At 39.6% G+C, this 17781-nt stretch overlaps 1 protein-coding gene across 8 annotated transcripts in view; it reads left to right on the forward strand.

The window, feature by feature from the left end:
• Window positions 1–17781, forward strand: part of NAV3 (neuron navigator 3) — a 430775-nt gene that overhangs the window by 33940 nt on the left and 379054 nt on the right. The window lies entirely within an intron of this gene.

Consider the following 17781-nt stretch of genomic DNA (forward strand, 5'->3'; position numbering starts at 1 on the left):
TTGCCCTTGATGTCTAATGGACGAAGACCAATCAGGTACTAAGAGTAGGCTCTCTTGGCCCATTTAGAACTCCTCTACGTTGTGGCAGCCAACAGTCTCTTTTTACTTGGATGTGCCATGTTGGATGTTACTTCTTTCAGGCACTGGTATCCACAAGGCTCTCTGAGCTGAGGAACTTCAAATGTGTATTGCTATGGTGAAATATTGTACAGGCTCTCAACATGTGCTTTTCCCAGAACCTTGCGCAAGTCTTTCTTTTTCTTGTAGTCTTTATTTCTGCCTATGATGCACATGTACACCCAGTGAAGTGTCTTGTACACAGATCACGAAATTATACTCTGCTCTAGTTTGTTTTGTAGCTATAGGACAAGTTTCATTTTGCACAATTGAGTAATGGCCACAAACACAAGAAAACATGGAAGATATTTTGGACTTCTGCTTCAAAATGATTTTGTGTAATATTTTCTATTATAATTAGTGGGTTATATCATCATGTTTTATGAAAGATGGATCTGGTTATCCTTGATCTATTCTGGAACATTATTTTTGTGTGCTGGGTGTTTCTTAATTTCCAATTACCATCAGTTCCAGTTATTATTCAGTAAGAGGCTGTAAGTAACTCATAGGATGATTTTCTGAAAAATGACTGACAGAATTTATGAATGAGAAGATGGAAGGGATTTTTTTAAAAAATATGGATATGTTAAAACTGCTGATGACTTTGATAATATCCAGTACATTTCAAACAATTGTGCTTTATCTGAGATGAGTGATGAAATTCTTCAGATACCTTTGCGATCCACATGCATTTTTTGTTTCCCTTTTTACTCTTATGTTACTGCTATGTTAAGTTTAACTATGGCTAACTAAGTTTTAAGAAACTCTTCACCTAGAACAATGTCAGCTTAAAAAAACCCACAACCTTGGCAAGTTCACATCTATTAAATAAAACTGTTTTTTAAGAATTGGAAAATGACTTTCATTTTGGCTACAAGTTTGTGGGAAATCTTGTAAACTCTTACAGAGTTTAGTAAGCAAACTAATTGTTATGCTCAAAGGGACCAATTACACAGTTCTTTGCTATGTATCCCCAAATTTTATATGGCACAACTTTAAATCTCTGTTTTGGAATCTTGCCAATGCAGTGTTGCTTTAATATCTGAATATAGCTTGAGCAAACAATCCAAATGTTTGAAAGAGCCAGGTAGGGAAGAGGTATTAATTTTCACGATGAAGATGTTCGCTCTGTGTGATTGTGTTCACAAAGGGAATGTCTGATCCTCTGCTGTCCTTTCACCCTAGAAACTAAACAAGGCTAAGCTTGCCAGAAAGCAGTTGTAATGCCTAGGGCTTCTGTTGCGAAGCTTTTGGCTGCAGTGGGGAATTGCTGTTCTGCAAACAGAAACAGATTTGCAAGTGGGATGTGATGCAGCACAGCAGTGTAAAGCGAGAGATATATATGGTAAATGGGAGATTAAGACATGGGACTTTATTTGGAAGCTTAACTGGGAAAATGTTGCCATTTGGGCCTAATAGTTATGCCTGTCAGTACTGGTGAAGAGTTCTTTTATGCAGTTCATTGGCACAAGGAAACAAGTTACATTATCAGAGGCCCATGCCTCCTATTAAGAATTATGGTATGTTGCAGTTATCATCTAAATATGTCATTTATAGCTCACCTGTGATGATTAGCAGTTGCCCCTGATGCCCTGGTGGGAGACAGGCATCCAGGGCCCTCCTCAGCAGAATCAGCACCAGGACTGCCACATTCTGAAGAAATACATGTTAACTGTCAAAAGGGGGATGCAGGCCTTAAAACCACCAAGTCAACAGTCTGAAATTACCCAACCACACCAAGGAGACACGTGTCAAACTGTAACACATATAACATGTAACACAAACAAACCTTTTTGTTTGTACGGTCACATTAGACAAAGTGCCTGTGCTGGCTGTTTAAATATGGGTTTTTGAAATTTGGCAAACAAGCAGAAATTTTGGAATGAACAGGGTTGAGCCTACGGCCATGAACAGGAACTGACAACTGCCTGGTGTATGTAGCAAGCCTTTAAAAAGGTCCTAATTGGGGGAGAGGGACCATTGGGGCTCCACATTCAACAGCAAAATGTGTTGGGCTTGGAATGGTGCACAGCAAAGCCTGTTCGCAACTTTTCAAGTCAAATTATGCAGAAGGCCATGCAAATGTTTCAACTCTAGACCTAAAATTGGGATATGGCAGTTGCATCAGATCAGCAGGTTGCCGCCTAGCCTTTAGCATGTGCATTCTTTAAAATTAAAATCCAGATAATTGCTTTGCAGTCCGATTTAAAATTAGCCTTTTTTTTGCCACAAATGGTTTTTTACAATTATTATTACGGTACCCCTCAGCTAGTTCATTTATCTTTTCCCCTCAGCTAGTTGTAGGTTTTCCCCTAACCTACATATAGAGTCTTGCTGTGTCTTTATTGTGGATTGTTACTCTTCACAGCTGTTTAGGGATAAAAGCAATGTTTTTCTTAAGGATGCTCTTCCCTTAGAATTTTATTTTGTGTACATGGGCTTCTGTCATTTCTTGCTAATGTGCTCAAATCTATACCAAGCATACTGCTCTCATGGTTACAAGAGTTTATCTCCTGAAGGATATGTATGTTTTAGCTGTGTGCGAACTAATGTTCCAGGGCCCTTTAGTTCTGATTGCTTTAGAGCTTTACAACTTCTTTCATTCTAAAAGTTTATATTTTTAGTATATGCCAATTAGATATAACACATTGTTTTATATTCTTGGCTTTAGTGAGCAGTTAGTTGTACTAGAGTGTCCAAATCTGCTACCTTTTATTAGTTGTATGTCCCCCACCCTTTCCCCACCCTTTGTGTGCTGTAGTACTTCTTTGCACCATAGAAAACCAGTGTTGGTAATGAGGCTGTGGTCTTCTTTATAAATGAGCCCTGTCAGTGCTGCCTATTTAGTCTGCAGTGTGTGTGGTGCCTCATTAGTAAAAGCCACTCTAATTTTCTTTTCTACCTTGTTATCCTCCTCCCAATGTAACTCCTCCCCCCAGATTGTAAGTTGTGACACTATCTTGTAAAATACAGGAATTAGTTACTAATTGCTCTTCCTAGCTTGGCTGGCAACATACTTGTTCTCAGAGAGGCATGTGGTAAAGTTCATCTTTAAGATAGGGGGCAGAGAAAAGGTCACTTTTTCCTCTCTAGAGGAAACCCACCTATCTAGAACCATCATGAGTTAAGTGTTCATGTGTTTGCTTTACAGTGGAACCTTGGTTCTTGAATTGCTTAGTTAAACAAATCTGCTCCCGAACACCGAAAACCTGGAAGTAAGTGTTCCGGTTTTTGAACGTTTTTCGGAAGCTGAATGTCCGATGTGGCTGTCGGCTATTGTTTCTGGGGTGCCTGTGCCAATCAGAAGCTGCACCTTGGTTTTCAAACATTACGGAAGTCAAATGGACTTCCGGAACAGATTACATTCGAGAACCAAGGTACCACTGTACAATTCTTTTTAAACTCCTTTTCCACTTTGTTTGGTCCTATTAATTCTATGCAAACTCTCTGGTTTCCTTACGTAAATTGTTTTACTTTTTATTCAAACTTTGCACCAGGGATTCATTTATACCTGTCCTCCCATGCCCTTCCTTCTAGTTATGGGTGGGAGGGCTGTTTTATGAGAGGTGTTGCCATCCAATGATGTGGTCATCCAAGTTTGAGTTAATATTTATGTTGTTTGCATTGGCAGCTTAGTTACATGAAGACGAGGGAGGGCCCTACACCTCTTGTTTGAGTTGGATCTTCTGCAGAAGGCTATTAGATTACAGTATGTTTGTTGAACATGCTTAAGGATTCAGCTAGCATCCTTGTAGAGCTGGAAGAAGACCACTGCTGGCCATCTTTGACAGTGCAGCACAGTGTGATATACATAAAGCAGCTTCTTGTAACTATTAGGTCTAGTACACCAATTGTGCCAATTTATGTACAGACTGGAGGTGGTTGTTATTCTTTCCAGTTATTGAACATGAGATTGAAACAGAGTTTAGCTATAAACCCACATTTTATTATTTTTTATAGTGATGAAAATACTGCTTGTTATTTGGATTACCTTTGGTTTGTGTGTGATCCATAGGCTGTGTATACACTATACCTCCCAAGCACATTTGAAATGCTTTCTTTCACTCAAAGAATTCTGGGAACTGTGGTTTGATAAGGGTTGCTGGAAATTGTAACTCCGTGAGGGTTAAGCTACAATGCCTAGTATTCTTTGAGAGAAATAATGTGCTTCAAATGTGCTTTAAAGGTATGATGTGTACACAGCCTCAGGTGCCAGCAGCTTTGGATCAGTGCCGGCCCAAAACATTTTGGCAATTGAGGTGAATCACAAAATGGTGCATTGTCCCCACCAGGGAAGAAGAACGGGTTGAAGAAAGACATCAGGATCAAAGGGGGAATAAAGTGCCACCCCTGTGGATCCTGCTGCCTGAGGCAGCCACCTCATCTGGCCTCATGCATGGACTGGACCTGTTTTGGATGGTTGGATGCCCGTTATTGCCACAAAACATGATAGTCTCCTGCCATTGCTCACAATTCTGACATTTACTAGCTGGAAGAACATTAGGGTACATTAGGGGTGTGACTATAGCCGTGGAACTTTTCTCAGCTTGCCATTAGTGTGGAAAGGAAAACCCAACACCCACTCTGTAATAATAATAATAATATGTGACCAGAAGTGCAGACAATTGGTACAAGTTCACTCTTTAAAAGGTTGGCTTGAACAGCAATTATTCCATGATAATTGGTAAGTGTGAAAAGGCCGAAGAGGTCTGTGGAGCACTGCTGTGTAAGCATTTGCCAGCCTGGAATCCTCCAGATGTTTTGGAGTAACGCTTCCAAAGTGGCTGGGGCTGATGGGATTTGTAGTCCAAAACATCTGGATTTGTAAATGCTCTTCCAATGAATGTGCATAGGTTGTGGGTAGATGCAGTCAGCACAACGCCACTCCATTCCTTCCCCATCAACGTGCACTTGTTTAACCACTAATGAACATCTGTATAGGCCTGTCTTTCCAAGATGGATATAGACAGATGTGAATTACTGTTGAAAGAAAGATGCTGCTGATTGCCATGGTAGCCTGCTTGTTCTAATGGATATGGAAATTTCTTCCTCCTATAATGTATGGAAACATAATTGGCTGTTGTTTGACAATAGACTGTGCATTTATTTATTTTAAAGTCTTGCTTCAAAGTTATTTTTTACTGGGTGTTCTTTTTCTTTCCCCACAGCTTAAATGAAGAATATTTTTCTCAATCTCTGCATAGTACAGAGTGTTGTGTATTTGCATAATGTGCAGAAAAGCATTAGAATGTAAATTTGAATAACTGGTTGCAGTATAGTAAAGTTCATTGCAAAAGGTTAATAAACAACAGCTGTGCATTTGCTGTCCAAAACATTATGATACTTTCCAGCAAACAGGCACCCAGTTTACCTTAATAAAAATGGAATCTGAACCCTTAAAATAATTCACATGTGTCAGACTCTTCTTCAGAACAGATTTATCTCTTAAGCTAATCAATTTAAAACAACATTATGCAATCTTCAGAAGCATTTTCCCTCCTCATGGTCAGAGAAGATAGTGATCCTTGCAAATTTAGAGACAAAGAAAAAGGAGACTTTTTCCTTTACCTTTCAGCATTCTGCTTTTTAAAAGCCTTAATGCAGAGATGAGGGTGAAAGCTGCAGAGCTGCACCCTGAGGGTGCAGCAGCAAATCTCTGAAATCGGCAGGCAGAGGTTTTGAATTGGATTCTGCTGAACAAATTTGATCCTTAAGAAACTCCTTTTTGTAAGTGGGAAGGTAATACCCTCTTTTCAAAACAATGGTGTGTTGTTTATGCAACGTGGCTAACATGTACCCAGGCTTATGTGTAAGTGATTACATCTATTGACATACTAAATATATAATCCTCTCTATACTTCCTGTAGGGGAGGTGAAAATCTTAAAATGGCCTGAAAAGGAAAAAAAACAACAACCTGGTTGCTTAGCCGAAATGCTTTGAATTAGGGTTGCTGCCATGGGCTGCCATATGTTTGGATTTTCCTGGACATTTGACCAATTTCTGCCTGGACACTGCTGCTGGCTGCAGTATTCCAGATATGTCCAGGAAATTCTGGACGTATGTCAACCATGTGCAGGTTTAGTTGTGGTGAAGGTAAGACAGTCCTTTGAAGTGGTACCTTGGGAAAGCAAGATTCCTGTTAAAAGGATGATGCTTTGTATTGTGTTTATTGTGCTTGCTGTTTATTCCAGTGCTTTGTGTTTCAGTGGCCACTGTTTGTATTCTTATTTCCTTGGCATATGCCAATAAGAATGTGATATCATGTTCCTGTGCTGAAATGGCATTTTTTGCAAACCTCAATGTACTTCTCCAGCATCTCTTGCTGTGTGTGTGTGTGTGTGTGTGTGTGTGTGTGTGTGTGAAGCTGATTTATTATAATGCTTAAGGCCTAAAAGTCCTTTCTTGTGCTCTGGAATAACTATTTTTTCCCCCAGTAATGTGACTGAATAACACATTCGATTTATGAGGTACTATTTGCTGGTCTGGCTATTGAAGAAATATATACGTGTATATATATTTGCATATATTGCAACCACAGAGGCAAGTTTTAATTACTCCCTTTTTGCTCCTCGAATCCTTGAAGGAATCTGCATTGCCCCCTGAAAGTTAGAATAAACGGAGGCTATTCTGATTTTCATTAGTTGCTCATGGCCTAGCCTTTGGCTGGCTGTTCTATATTAGCCAGAAATTGTCCTGTGCTTGATAGCTTACTTAGTTTCACATAGGTGAGCAGGTGCAATATATTCTCAACGGCAGCATCTCCATCCCCCTGCAAATCAAACTAGTATAATGTGTCTGCAGCTGGGATTGGGGGAGCTCAAGTGTAATAAAAAAGAAAGAAAGAAAGATGGCACCCTAATTGTAACAGCAAAAAGAACGCTGGAACCATCTGGTGACAAAAACTGGACAGTGCCCAATTGTGTACCACAGGGAGGGGATTTTGTTTAGCACAGAGGGCTACATTAGGAACACACAATTAGCTGGAAGGCTGTGGCAAATTTGCATGTTTTATTTACACATAATTAACACAATTTGCATAACATTTGTAAGGACATTGTGAATTCAGGCCACAGCTGGTGGACATGTTGCACTTCCTCTGTGATGACATTTGAGCTTTTCCCATTGTGAGATCAGAGGCAATAGATTTTAGGATGTCTCTCTTAGATAGCCTCATCAATGGATGCAGACACTATAATGCTCTTAGTTTCTACCAGTTGCTAGATTTGAGATCCAGCAATTAATCAGAATGTTTGTTTACAAATGCACCCTGCAGAACCACTGTCCAAGGTAAGCAGTTAAACCCCACATCTCTGTAGGTGCCCCATTGTCAGTGCCCCCTTCCAAGTCTTCAAGTCACCTGGCTCTGCTCCTTGGCCCTGCTCCTTCTCCTCCTGATTTCACTGGCAGGTCACCACTTTTGCTGCTGCTTACATACTGCTTGTTTATTGTTATTGTGTGGACTATCATGGTCATATCAACCACAGGAAAAGGAATATGAGTAATATACACTGATGCAATATTGAAGAACATTAAAATGATTCATGCTCAGAGAGAAGATGGAGCAGAAGCTTCCATTTACTGTTTGTGCTTCCTCCTGTCAGTTGTACCTGGAGGGAGAGGGCTATTATGGAGCAGCAGCAGCAACCACATCAGAGTTCATGTCTTTTCGTCTGCCCAAAAGACAATGGCAGAGATTCACTACTTGTGACTCCTTAACAAATATCAGCAACTCCCTCTAGAGTTGTGGCATAACCTGCTTAGTTATAAAACAGGCTCCCTCAGCATAAGCAATATATAGCTGATAAGAATATATGTTAAAGACTATATGTTAAAGAATATATGTTAAAAGGGACCCCTGACCGTTAGGTCCAGTCGCAAACAACTCGGGGGTTGCATGCTCATCTCGCTTTACTGGACAAGGGAGCCAGCATACAGCTTCCAGGTCATGTGGCCAGCATGACTAAGCCGCTTCTGGCAAACCAGAGCAGCACATGGAAATGCCCTTTACCTTCCCGCTGGAGTGGTACCTATTTATCTACTTGCACTTTGATGTGCTTTCAAACTGCTAGGTTTGCAGGAATGTTAAACAGTAAATAGTGGCTAATGATGCTTCTTTTGAAGTTAGCAACAACTACTTTTGACTTTATTTGCTGCATGATACACAAACACACACACACTGCAGAAATTTGTATTATTTCCTTCTATCAACTCTGTTGATCCGGGAAGTCATTTGTTCTTCTATTTATTATTGTACAATGGTACCTTGGGTCTCAAACTTAATCCGTTTTGGAAGTCCGTTCCAAAACCAAGGTGTGCTTTTCCATAGAAAGTAATGCAAAATGGATTAATCCGTTCCAGACTTTTAAAAACAACCCCTAAAACAACAATTCAACATGAATTTTACTATCTAATGAGACCATTGATCCATAAAATGAAGCAATAAACAATGTACTGCAGTCACACAATCAATCAATCAATCAATCAATCAATCAATCAATCAGTAGCTGAACTGGGTTCCACACAGTCACAAAAAAGAGCCACAAAAACACCAAATAAATAGCAAAAACAGACAGACCTCAGCATAACACTCAATTCAGAAGTGTGGCACTCAAATCGGAAGTGTAACTCTCAAATCGGAAGTGTAACTCTCAAAATGGATGTGTGGCACTCAAATCAGAAGCTTAACACTCAAAATGGAGCACGTTCGGCTTCTGAAAAAGGTTTGCAAACTGGAAAACTTACTTCTGGGTTTGCAGTGTTTGCGTTCCAAGTTGTTTGAGAGTACCAAGGCATTTGAGAACCAAGGTACCACTGTAATGTGTTCTTTACCAGTCTTTCTTCTCCATTTCTTCAGCCTATCCTCCATTACATTCACTTTTATATAATTCTTTTCTCTACCATTAAATTTCTTCATGCTCTAGTAGTTATCTGTGCTTGCTAGGGAGTTAACATTAGTTTCCCACCAGAAACTTCCATAGTTGCTATTTGCCCCAAAGGTGCTCTTTGTAGTAAATAATTGAGGGAGGGGTGTTGGCCCAAAAAGGTGATTTGGGCTCCTGATCTAGAACGTTACTTAAAAAGAATCTGCTCTCTAGCTTGTGTCCCATCCTATCAGATTCTCATATGGTGCATGTGTGAAAGTATTGTTAGTATCTAGTTAAAGGTTCTCCTATCCTTAAGAATTTTCTCAACCATTAACTAAAGCCCTCTGTTCTACTTGGTAACCCCTCCTCGCAAATCCAGGGGTTATAAAATAATAATTTCCATAGTAAAAAATAAAACATTATGCAAGAGGATCTTTGTTAGTCAATTTTATGTCTTGAGCCTCATTGCTATTTACAGTAAGGGTATAACTGAAAATCAGTTATCCAAAATTAAATTGCAAATGAAGCTCATTATGTAATGTTTTATGGTAATGTGATAATGTATTTCAGTTTCTTATCACAATGTCACTGGTAGGTTGTGGACAAAATTGAGCCCTAGTTTCCAGTGCAGGCATTAACTACAAAACATTGTTTTGGCATTTAAAGCATTCAGAACCTATATAACCTTTTGAAAATAAAACCTTGCTGAATGATAAAGAGCTCTAGAATTATTTATACCCCAGGCTATCTTTTTAATTAACACTTAGCAGTTTTCCACTACTAGCCCAGAAAAATGTAAAGTTCCAAGACTTGTTCTTGAACAATGCAGAAAGAACAAGTCTTGATGATCTCTTGAGGCGTTGAGATGAGGGGGAACTATACAAATATATATATATTGTTTTCAAAATATGGGCATTCAGGGCTTTGGCAGCAATTCAGGGAACAGTTTCTTGCACATGTGACACAGCTGAATGCATGTCTATTCAAAAATGCTTTCCCCGTTCAGTGGGGCTCATTCCATTAAAAAATGCATATGGGTGTATATAGTATTCAATTGACATGGACAGTACACCTAACGTTTTGCTGGACTTGTACCTTCTTAATTCCCATATGCCGTGACTATGTGTTCCCAAGCCCTTTGATCACTATTCCATCCCCCACCCCACCTCCATTTTAGAATCTGAAGTGTGCTCTCTAGAATTTGAGGAGTTCCTTCTATATCTAGCCAGTTACTCTCCTCTAAATCTAATTCTCGTCTAAAGTTAGCCATCTCTGTGGCCAGTGGTTGTGCCAGCATCAGGGTCAGCCAGATCCCATGGTCCCTCTTACCTTTGTTCTGAAGATACCTTACGTTAACGTCTGCTTCATGAAAATGTTCATTTTGTACTGGCGATGGATCCTGAAAATATAAGTTCAGTTCAGATAAGAGCTACTACATTGATATTTGGCGTGTTCTTAGGATGCAAATGTAGGTACAGTATACCTCGGGTTGCGAACGTGATCCGTGCGGGAGGGACATTCGCAACCTGCAGCATTTGCAGCCTGAAGTGCTGTGTCTGTGCACATGCGTGATGCGATTCAGCGCTTCTGCGTATGCTTCTGTCCATGTGCTAGCGCCGAAACCCGGAAGTTACCTGTTCCGGTACTTCCGGGTTTGGTGTGGTCCACAACCCGAAAATGCTCAACCCGCAGCGTTCGTAACCCAGGGTATGACTGTAGTTTAAAACAAACAGGTAGCACTAGGTAAAGCAGAAGGGACTGAATAATTTTACCTGTTCCAATTAATTACCCCAGTTTATATCTGCTCACCCTCTCCTTGCATCCTGTTTGCCTCTACCCACAGTAACTGGAGTCAGTAATATAAATGTGTTTGCGTACCCTCCAACATTTATCCAATGAAAATAGGGACGTCCCATTCCAGATTGATAATTTTACTATTTATTCCCCACACATCTTATTGGGTTGCCCCACCACTCTGGGAAGCTTCCAGCATATATAAAAACACAATAGAACATTAAACATTAAAAAAAAAACCATTCCCTAATACAGGATTGCCTTCAGATGGCTTGTGGGTTGGATAACTCCATACCTTCCAACATTTCTCCAATGAAAATAGGGACATCCTAAGGAAAAGCGGGACATTCCAGGATCAAATCAGAAACCGGGACAGCTTCTCTAAATCAGGGATGTCCCTAGAAAATAGGGACACTTGGAGGGTCTGTGTTCGTTGAGTATAAGACCCAATAAATTGTGATCCTTAACGTGTTCCACTTTAGGATTGTATATTCTCTGATCTATTTATTTATTTAGATTGGTATACTGCCCTTCATCATCCATAGATCTCATAGTGGTTCCCAACATAAAAATACAATATAAAAGCTCAAAATACACAATAAAAACAAGAACAGAAAACAACATACAAGGCAATAAACTCACATCCCCACACCTTTTCCCTAGATATATTGTGTGTATCTCTTGTGCTATTTACAACATGTGAAATGAGATGGGCCTCAGAATGGGTTGGGGACGGGATATGCCAATAGGACACAGCTCTTCTGGCTCGACATGTTTCTTAGACATGCTTTGTCAAGCAAAAATGTCATGATGTTAACAGTGACATAGTATTTTTCTTTTCTTTTTGTGTGTGGAAGAAATGCATTTTTTGCTTGCAGATATTTTTGTTCTGTTATTACAATATTATGACATCCACTGCTTGAAGTGAAATAAAAACTTGGCTTATGATTTTAAGAGGGTTATTGGCACTAGTTGCACTTCTAATGTTAGAGGTTGATAAAATAAAGTGTATCGTACAACATCAGAATATTAAAGATTCCAGAGTTAATGTTTGTGTTGTGTAGAGAAGCAGCCGTTCTTGATGATGCGCAATTCACTAAATATAGAAAATAAGCACATCAATGAAGTTACACAAAAATGTTTATCCTTTCCACATTGTTTTTCCATGTGCTGGTAGTTAATTGTTGGGTGGTTTTTAAAAATAATAATAATGGGGGAGCATTAGAAATATCTTGATGTCTCAGCCTGTGGTTTGCGGAAATTATGAGACAGCATCCACTTGATGTAATTTCCATAGACTGCAAGCTGAGAGAGCAGACTTTTTGCATGCTCCCTCATATTGACCCATTTAACTGGTCTCTAAGCATCATGGTCCTTATTCTTTCTGATTTTCATTTATGTATAACTGTCCCAGGCCTGTACCCATTCATTGGCTCTTTGAAGAATTTAAAAATGACTCTCTGCATATTTTCAGTGTATGGCTAATACATTTGCCTCCTGATGACCTCTACAATCTTAAAGAAATGAAATTGGCGACTTTGTACATTGTGAAATGTCCCATCACTTCCATAACATATATGTGTAGATGCAGTGGTCGTTTCATCTTGTAGTTGCTTTTTCATTAGTCCTTGTCTCTCCACATCCGAAGTATTTCCAGCAAAGAATTCTAGAAAAAAGTGAGTCTGAACCAATTTTCTTTTGATGCCAAAATAATAATAATAATAATAATAATTTAAACAGTGCTCTAATGGGCTGATTTAATCTTTTCTCTGTCATGCTTTAAGTAATGTTCTAGGCACGGCGACACAAACAGCTTTTATTACCCTCCAAGCACCTCTGCTACACATGGCTGTTTTAATTGCTCTGTCGTGAACAATATCCCTAAAAAAGAAGCTGGCAGGGACTGTTCTGAGTCATCAAGAACTTCCGCAACAGGATTATTAAACAATTAGTCTTGATAGGTCATGTTTTCCTGGGCTATTAACATATGTCTCAAGTGTGCTATGAGACAGACTGCTTTGGTCACAAAAAAGGTATGCAAGTGCCAACTCTACCTACTGAAGATGCTGTGCTTAAGATCTGATCCGTTTGGCTCCTGTGTTTGGAAGTTGAGCCTTGCAAGACTGTGAAAGCTCTACACAAGAAGTGGGGAACCTTTGACCTGCTGGATGTTGCTGAATGACAACTCCCATTAACCCCTGAAAGCATAGAAAATGGTTAGGAATGATGGCAGCTGCAGTTGAGCAACATCTGGAGGGCCAAACACTCCCCAACCTGCCCTGCTCAAAACATGGGTGAAACTGGGTGTGGCATGGGAGTTTTATTATTGGACTTTCCAGCATCTTTTTCTTTACAAAAAACAGGCTGTTTGGCACCCCAAACTAGAGTGAGACCACAATATTGGGGGTGGGAGGGTTGTTCTGCCATTCTCCATTGAAATTACCTCCTTGTGGCAGAATATATTCACACAAGGTTCCACCTTTCCCTTCCTATTAAATTGCATTGTCAGTTGTTAATGGTTCCCCAATTGGCTAAGTTTGAGTTTATCCAGAAAATTATACCATGGCAAGTGTAGACAGTAAAGAGCTGATATTATTTGTATTTGGTAGAAATGCCTGACGACCAATCTTTTCTGGAAGGAAATTGTATATGTGAGTTCTATCATCATTCATTAGTCATTTTATTAGATCCATTAGTCTTTATATTAGGACATGTTAATAACCATGTAGATTCTAAGACGAGAGAGTTTATATCGAATTTGCTAATGGCAGCCAAATTTTAGTAGCCAAGAGATGGAAAGATCACCCCTTTTTAAAAAAAAAAATATGGCTGAGATTTGGAAAACAGCTGGGATGAAAACACTACTGAATACATACTGACAGACAAACATGGTTTTCCAGCAATTGGTCCTTATTTATCCTTCCCTTTGGGGGAAGGGCTGTATGTAGTTCAGCGCTGGAACACCTGCATTGCACATGCAAAAGCTTATAGGTTCAAGCTACACAATCTCTAGGGAGCCCAGGGAGAGACTCCTGCCTGATATCCTGGAGAGCTATTGCCAGTCAGTGTAGGCAATACTGGGTCAGATGGCTAAATGGTCTGACTCTGCATAAGGCAGTTTCCTATTTTTCATTTTATGTAAGCATAATTGTGATAGCATTAATATGATTCCCAAAATTTTACTTGCCATATTGTACATGCATGCTATGCTGTCTTTTTAATGTACTCTGTTTATTTGTATTTCTACTTCCTGGTAAGGGGACAAACACACCTTGCAAGTTTAGCCTTGCACTGTCAAGGCACCCCAAGCACCTTCACCATGCAAAACAACCCAGTTTTGGAGGTGGGGAGCTGGCAGCGATCACCATGCAACTGCTATTGCTATGGCCTTTATGATGTTTCAGTCGTTGGATCTGAGCTTGCCTGGGGAAGGGAATTTAACAATAGAATGATAAAGGATAATGGAAGGATTTTTTTTTTAAAATATTGCCTCTTGCTTCTGGCACAGGCAACATTTTGCTAACTTAAATAGATTTGGAGTATCATATTGTCGCATACCACCCCTATCTCAGAGCAGTGTGAAATTTCAGGGGTTCCAGGACCTTTACCCAGGGTTCCTGCTTACTTTTGGAATAAGAAACGTAAACATGGTTTATTTATGTATTCATACACAGCATCAGCCCCACAAACAGACGTCAAACGTTGATTTCTGACTCTCTCTCCAGCTTGCTGGTTTTTCGTTTAGGTCACATCATTGCAAACTCTAAACTTAGGTTTGTCCTTCTAACTGTCTCTGAGTTGAGGGAGCCATTTGCTATCTCACACAGAGCCACATTCTTTTGTTCTCTTAATGGCCTATTGCTCGGGCCATCACCTCAACACAGGAAACCAGCCCGGCTTATATTTTAACATTTGCTGGATCCAGGGGTTAGAAGGATCCTTACTCCCTCCCTCCTAAACTCATAATACTTTTCAGTGGGATCACAGCAAGACATGTATAATGGAAATCTGAATTAAAATGCCACTTTTATAAAGGACTCCAGTTCAAACATCGTTAGTCACTATGGCTATAAAAATGAACAATTTAACAATTTTATCATGAAAAATCTACATAATTTATTATTGAAGGGAATATAATCTTAAATTATTCACAGGATTTTCATTGGCTGGATTTGTCTGTGTCCTTAAGATTAAATTTCACTCGAATTTACAGAAATTTGTCTTAAAATGTCTCTATTTGAAGTATTCATCTTTCCACTATCATAGCACAGTATTCCTCATAACCTGTAAGTTACAGATATAATTGTAAAATGAACATTGTGCTAATGTGAACTTTCACATTGGTGACTCTGAACTCTTAAAAGATAGTTAATGAAAGATTAGGTTACATTTAAATCTGTTTTGACCTTCACAGGTTCAAGGGTAATGTAGCCTAGCAGTCATAGTAGATTCACGTGGTGAAAGTCTGCCCTCATTTTCCACAGTGGGTGATTATTTTTACTTTCTTCCCCTTCTCTCATGGAATTGTGATGATTAGCTTTTGTTACCAGCCCACAAAGTTCAATAAAAAAAAATCAAACAAGAACATATTGATTTTTTGGGGCAACATTTGCAAAAAGGTGTAGGTGAAATAAGAGCCTTAGCTTCATTGTAGCAAGTAGCTGAAAGTGCTTAGTAACCTAAGATTGATCAGAGGGCTGATGTTAGGGAAGCAACATGCTTCAGATGTTTGACATTCTACTGCACTGTATGGTATCTAGAGATGTGATGCTCAAATTTTGCAGCAGTATTGGGTTACTTGGTGAAAAATTTCTCTGAAGATTTATTGAAACATTGCTGAATGCAAGCACAACGGAAGAGATGGAAAGAAATTGGAACTGTGGGAAAGGGGGAACTCTCTCTGCCTCTCATTGGCGCAAGCTTCATTCTTCTGAGAGTGAACTAGATGGGAGAGCGAATTGTTAGTTATACCATGCTTTTCTTTATTTATAAACCCAAGAAGCTTACAAAAAATAATAAAATATGTAAAACACAACAAACCTGTTCATAATGCTACAAATAATTTCAGAAAATTAAAAATGAAGTTCAGGATTCAGTACTTCAGTTTTAAAATAAACACCACAGGAAGACAGAATTTCAACACATGCTAAAAGCTCAGTGCCATTAGAGCGGGGGGGGGGGGAACTCTCATTAAAAGAAAGAACAACTGAACCTCTCTAGGGAGGGAGTTCCACAACCTGGGTTCCATAACAGGGAAGGGAATGAGGAAGACCTTTCTTCCCATCAGAAGATGAAGCATCCTGCTTTTATCCATTTACACCAAACTACACAATACATCAATCAGCTTAGAGAAATCTTTGCAGTTGCCACTGAACCTTTGGGAGTTTGGTAACCTACACAAATGAGGCACTGAAATGATAGTATATCAATAAGAAATATTTGAAATTCAAGATGCTGACACAGAGGAAAATCTGTGTCTGTCATATTGTCTTCCTTCCTGTGGACCATCTGACATTCAACATAATTCAGTACGCCAATGGTATAATTATTATTTTTTCTGCAGTGAGGGGCTGATGGCACACACACACACATATAATTTTTAATTAAAGGTTTCTTGGTTTATGAAAGTATGTGCAATGTCTCTTTTTTCCAGTTAGATTTTCTACAGATCAGTTTCATTTGCTGAGACATTAGTATTACATTAGGAAGAAAAGGGTGAAAGAGGTGGAGCGGGGTATGTTGAGTGGGGTTGGGGTCGGGTGGTAATGTTTCTATTCTACTTAGTGTATGTTTGGGGTTTTGTGTCAGCATGGCTTGTGCGGGTTCTCTTTACTATTTGCTTATATTTCTTTGGTGGTGAGAGAGGTCATAGCCAGGACACTGGAGAGACTTGTCAGGAGTAAGGAAGCATGGACCAATGGTATCAAATAGTATGGGAAACAGCCTTATTAGAAAAACTAACCAATAAACTGAAACTGACACAGGGTCAAATAGAAGAAGATGCTTTCACTGTGTATGGCTCCCCTTTATGACATACACAGCCCAACAAGACAACGACAGGAACCTGCCAACAGCATACAAATCAATCTGGCTAACCTGATTCAAAAACACCCACTCATGTAAACAAAGTTCACCGCAGACAATCACAAACAAACAACCACACCCTAGGGCTAATAGCTTTCTGAGCGACAACACCAAAAATCCCACTATGGAAAGTAAAGAATGATAAAGTTTTCTCCAGTGAAAACAAGTCTCTGTTAACCATTGGATAAATGTTACAGAATAGCCTTAAAACTAGACCAGGTTTTGTATTGTACCACGTCATCCCAGTCTCCGAGCCAGTGGCATAGCAGCTCTTGCCACTGCCTGGGGCGGAGCTTTTTTTAAGAGATTGCCCAAAGTTGTGGAGCTTTTCTTTTAGGAGACCTGCCAAAGCTGTTGGGGAACATCACCAAAACTTGCTTAGCTGGCATTTTGAGGGGCTGTACATGCTGCCCAGCAACCCTACAGTCCCTCAAAATGGCCGGCAGCATTCCAGGTGCCCAGGGTTCACATTTGCTTCCTTAATGACCCATTATCTTTCCTTTGTTCTCTTGATGACCCACCACCCAGGTACCTGCACACAGAAGCTAGCCTGGCTTATTTAGCTTTTACTGCCTGCTGGGTCCAGGGACTCAGTGTCTGGCACCCAGTTTAGCACCCTGAGCCTTAATTAAATTCTAACACTTATGGGATCTAGGAATTGAGAGGAGTCTGGAAAGCACATAACACTATCAAATATTCAGTACCTGTTTGCCAGCATGGTTCATGGTGTAGTTGCATCTTAATAATAATAGCTGTCAGGATGCTGTTTCTGGAAGTTACAGTAATGTGTTTACTGCTACATGCCTCTCTATTTGACAAATAATAGATACTGACATTCTGTGACCTAGATGACGTCAGTAACTGTTCAAATGAAATTCTCTTGTGTCTTGCATCCTTCTGTGGTAAGAATCTTAAAATCAA

The sequence above is a fragment of the Podarcis melisellensis genome (assembly GCF_964234715.1).
Source record: "Podarcis melisellensis genome assembly, chromosome: 10".
Classification (NCBI taxonomy): domain Eukaryota; kingdom Metazoa; phylum Chordata; class Lepidosauria; order Squamata; family Lacertidae; genus Podarcis; species Podarcis melisellensis.